We start from the raw sequence: 5,354 nt of genomic DNA, 5'->3' as shown, positions 1-5,354 counted from the left end.
GGGGTATAAGAAAAAGGGCTGTTAAAGAAGTATAATTCCCAGAAATAAAGCTTTAGTGAAATTCCCAGGATGACAACTGCAGCAGGCCAGAGAGCAACCAGTCCAAGTTGAAGCAGGAAGATGGAAGATTCCCACAGTGATAGCAACAAGAAAAACAGAAACTTTCAGATTTACTTGAATTGTAAAAACATTGAGGAAATATTTACTCTGCCAGCAGATAGCTGAGGAGGAATTAGAGATAGATATATAGGAAACTTAGCAAACTAAAAATTTGGCAGTAATTTACTCCATAGAGAACAGAGTTGTACAAGAAAGGAAATACAAGCATGGCTATGATATGGCTTATCTGTAAATAATATTTATATAGTTATAGTTGTAAAAACACTGGTTATTTTTCCAATTAAAATTGTGATGTAACTCTATTTAGAAGAAAGTCTGGGAAAATGTGGAAGAGGTCAACCTCAACTTCTATAATAGGAAGTCTATAATAAAACCTAAAGCTGGAAAAAGCAAAAAAATGGTTATTGTGTGCTCTTAAGGATACGGTCATGAGTAAGAGATGAATCTACGGAGTTAGATGAATTTATTTCTGAGAATGAAATCAAGGGGACAGGTAGAGGTGAGACAGGGCACTACTGTTTTGCATAAAAATTTAAACTTTTTAAACTAAGAACCTATGTTTATAGCAAATGTTTGAAAAAAAGCAAATTTTAAAAATATTGAAAAGTAGAATTTTGTATTAGTCTGTCTTACATTGCTATAAAGAGACTGGGTGATTTATAAAGAAAATTACCTGGGAGTAGATAATTTATAAAGAAAAGAGGTTTAATTGGCTCACAGTTCCACAGCTGTACAGGAAGCATGGCTGGTGGGGGACCCTCAGGAAACTTACAATGATGGTAGAAGGTAAAGGGGGGAGCCAGCGAGTCCTTCATTGCTGGAGCATGAGGAAAAGAGAGTAAAGGGGGAAGTGTCACACACCTTTAAACCACCGGATCTCATGAGAACTCACTATCAAGGGAGGGCGAAGTCTATCCCCATGAGCCAGTCACCTCCCACCGGACCCCTCCTTTAACACTGAGGATCGCAACTGGAGATAAGATTTGGATGTGACACGCAGCCAACCATATCATTTCACCCCTGGTCCCTCCCAAATCTCATGTGCTTCTCATATTTCAAGACACAACTATGCTTTCCCAACAGTCCCTCAAAGTCTTAACTCACTGCAGCATTAACTCAAAATTCCAAGTCCAAAGTCCCATCATAGACAAGTCAAATCCCTTCCACCTCTGAGCCTGTAAAATCAAAAACAAGTTAGTTACTTCTAAGAAACAATGACAGTATAGGCATTGGCCAAATACTCCCATTCCAAAAGGGATAAATCTGCTAAAACAAAGGGATTTCAGGCCCCATGCAAGTCTGAAACCCGGCAGGGCTGTCATTAAATTTTAAATCTCCTAAATAATCTCCTTTGACTCTACGTCTCACATCCAAGCCACATGGATGCAAGGGGTAGGTTCCCAAGGACTTGGGCAGCTCCGCCCCTGTGGCTCTGCAGGGTCCAGCCCAGACAGCTGCTTTCAAAGGCTGGTCGTTGAGTGCCTATGGCTTTTCCAGACACACAGTGCAAGCTGTCAGTGGACCTACCATTCTGGCGTCTGGAGGTTGGTGGCCCTGTTCTCACAGCTCCACTACGCAGTATCCCGGTGGGGACTCAGTGTCAGGCTGCATTTAAGAACTCTATGCTAGTAAATCCCAAACTAAAATTTCAGTCCAAATATCCATGCTTACTGCTTTCTAAAAAATGTCTCCATTCAGTATCTCTCATAGATACTTATTCAGTATCTCATAAATAGTTATTCAGTATCTCACAGCTAGTTCTCAGTTCCTTATTCCCCAGGCAGGCCTGTTTTGTCCTTCTCCTGAACCTCCACCTGCTGTTTTCCTGGGCATAAAATAGAACCATTATTCAGCCAGTCACCCAAGTCAGAAAGCTAAACATCATGGTCTCTGATTTACTGCCCGCACATAATCACTGAATCCTATTGGTTCTTTTTTTTTTTTTTTTTTTTTTTTTTTTTTTTTTTTTTTTTTTAAACTTTACAAATTTGGCTCTATTTTTTTAAGAGAAAAGTTTTAAACTTTTAAAATTTTATTTTAAGTTCTGGGATACATGTGTGGGACATGCAGGTTCGTTACATAGGTAAATGTATGCCATGGTAGTTTGCTGCACCTATCAACCCATCAGGTATTAAGTCATGCTGCCTTAACTATGTATCCTGATTCTTTCCCCCCCCGCTACTCCTCCCCCCAGATGCTCCAGTGTGTCTATGTGTTCCCCGCCCTGTGTCCATGTGTTCTCATCATTCAGCTCCCATTTATAAGTGAGATAATACAGTGTTTGGTTTTCTGTTCCTGTGTTAGTTTGCTGAAGATAATGGCTTTGAGCTCCATCCACGTCCCTGCAAAGGACATGATCTCATTCCCTTTTATGGTTGCATAGTATTCCATGGTGTAGATGTACCACTTTTTCTTTATCCAGTCTAACATTGATGGACATTTGGGTTGATTACATATCTTTACTATTGTGAATAGTGCTGCAATGAACATACGCATGCGTATATCTTTATAATAGAATGATTTGTAAGGATTTTTTTTATATATAGTGCTAGAGTCTAGAAGTCCAAGGTCAATGCGAGGGCAGAATTGGTTTCTTCTGAGGCCTTGTTCTTGGGGTTATGGATGACTGTGCACTTGCTACCTCTTCATATGGTGACCCTTCTCTGCACATTGCTCCTGGTGTCTCTCTGTGCGTCTTAATCTCCTCTTCTTAGAAGGACCCTAGTCAGGTTGGATTTTGGGCATACCTTAATGACTTCATTTTAATTTAATTACCTTTTTAAAGGAACTTTCTTTAAATTTTGTTACATTCTGAGGTACTGGCAATTAGGGTTTCAAAATATGAATTTTGGGGGAGCACAAGTAAGTCCATGACAGAGGCAAACCAGAAAGTAGGGGAAATCTGCTCCTTGACAGAGTGCATGCATATGTATGAGGAAGGAGAGAAATATACATGTTTNTTTTTTTTGTATTTTTAGTAGAGACGGGGTTTCACCATGTTGACCAGGATGGTCTCGATCTCTTGACCTCGTGATCCACCCGCCTCGGCCTCCCAAAGTGCTGGGATGACAGGCTTGAGCCACCGCGCCCGGCGAATCCTATTGGTTCTACCTCTTTACAGTCAGCTTCCTTTTCTCCATCTCTGCTGACTGTCACTTATTTCTGGTATTACCAAGCTTTTTATAGTTATTTACACAGGTACCAATCACTTTCTTGCTTTTGATTTAATCACACACTAGTTCTTCCGTTTGAACCAATTTTTTGACTTCTCTTTTAGAGATCAGCAAAAACAATGGATCTTTCAAAAAGTTCCCCTCACATATTCATCTCATTACTCATTTTGGCCTGGATATGATATTCGTGCCTATTATAATGATTGACACACAGAAGATGAATAATTTTCTTTCAAGGATAAATAAATAAATGGATTGAATGAATATTGATAAATTCCAAGAGAATGGGTTTGATTCTTCCATCACTGAGTAGGAGTCATTTCTAGGTTATTGAGTTTTAGGTGAAAAATTGTATATCTGTTCTACCTAAACTCTATGCTGGCTAGAATATTTTAAAACTGTTTTTATTGAAAAGTATAAATGTTCTAGCCATCATCTGCAAATTCAGACACCATGGCTTTTAAATAAAATAGAAAAATGCCTGTCACTTTAGGTATTTTCTTTAACATATAGATATGGTGAAAGCAAGCCCCTGCTACTGTAGGAAGTGTCTTCTCTTGAAGAGGTTAAACTCAGTGGGAGAACACTGTCTGCTTAAAAGACATCCATCAGAGATTCAGCTACTCCTTTACCCCTTCCCATCCTTAGTTGAGCAACTGTCAGTTTGCCAGAAAAGACCTCAACCCTTGCTCTGCCAGGATGTCAGGGAGATGCATATTCATCGAAGACTGCTTGGGACAGGGTGAACTTGGGTGGCTGCATTTCACTGTGTCTATTCTTAGAGAAAATTTATTTTAAGATAAAAAATTCCTCCCTTATTTTAGGATATAATCTTGACAGCTCAGGGGGTAAACAGTCATAAGAGGTTGCTGAGTGGAAAGATTTCAGTAACGCTAAGTTCAAGAAGAATTTAAAATGAAAGGACTGTGTACAAGCAATGTAATTACCTTTGTCATCTCCTTCAACTTTTCAGTGCTGGAACTTTCCAGTAGCTAAACATACAACTAGAAATGAATCTATTTTCATATTTCTTCATACACATTTATAAATAGGAGGTGGTAAAATACAGATTACGTTGTTATCTATTTTCCCCATTTCGTTTTTCTGTGTGTGACTGATAGAAAAAAAGTGCATTGGGAAATAGAATTCATATGTGACATCCCGGTTCATCTCTTACTTTATGACCTTGAATAATTATTTCATCAACTTAATGAAGTTCAGTTTCATTTTCTACAAGATAGAGATAATGCATGTTTTGCTAAATATAAAGCTTTTAAAACATACCAAATTAATTTCTATGGAAGAGTACCATAATTGTAAAAGTGTTTACAAATGCAAAATATTTATTCTTACATAATACACATATCATGTTTTTTGTTGAAGTTTCCAAAAATAATTACAAGTTAATTAGAGGCATATATTACACTTAACATAGGTATATTATTTACATGGTTTTTTCCTAGCACAAGTTCAGCAGGGCATTTTGTCAAAGCAGGAACAATTCTCTAAAGCAGGTTTAGGTTATATGGTGGAAGAATTTGATGCTATGCTTAGAAGTTAGGACATGACTTTATCAGCAAACAGAAGTGAGTTAGTTTTAATTCATTCTTAGTTATTCTTATATATTAGTTTTGTAATATATTTGAGCTACTACTAAGTAACAAGCTTTGTCTTAGGTGTTGAGGATAAAAAGATGAGCATCACTCAGCCTTTAGCATTTAGCTATGTACCATCTAGTAGAGATTCAGAAAGTTAAAATCTGTAGTAAAACACTGCACATTCTATCAAGTGTTATGAAAGTGCAAAAGAAGAGGTAATTAACTTTATATGGAGAAGGGACAGGCAGGTCCAGAAATGCTCCATGGAGAACATCTAGATGTAAAGAATAATGAGAGAGAGGAGGAAGTGGATCCAAGATGGCCGTTTAGGAACAGCTCAGGATTGCAGCTCCCAGTGAAAGCGCAGAGGGTGAGTGGACGCCATGTTTTTATTGCCCACAGACTAGGAAATTCCCGGGCAGAGGTGCTCCACGGTCACAAGCGCGGCTGTGCCGGCCAGCGC

The 5,354-nt window shown here is 38.4% G+C and overlaps 1 pseudogene; it reads right to left on the bottom strand.

Moving 5' to 3' along the window:
• The window catches only part of LOC108300301, a 51,949-nt pseudogene that overhangs the window by 23,946 nt on the left and 22,649 nt on the right, over nt 1–5,354 (bottom strand).

This window comes from Cebus imitator, unplaced genomic scaffold, assembly GCF_001604975.1.
Source record: "Cebus imitator isolate Cc_AM_T3 unplaced genomic scaffold, Cebus_imitator-1.0 Scaffold26, whole genome shotgun sequence".
NCBI lineage: Eukaryota > Metazoa > Chordata > Mammalia > Primates > Cebidae > Cebus > Cebus imitator.
The sequence above is the reverse complement of the archived record's forward strand: the minus strand, read 5'-3'. Positions and strand labels throughout refer to the sequence as shown.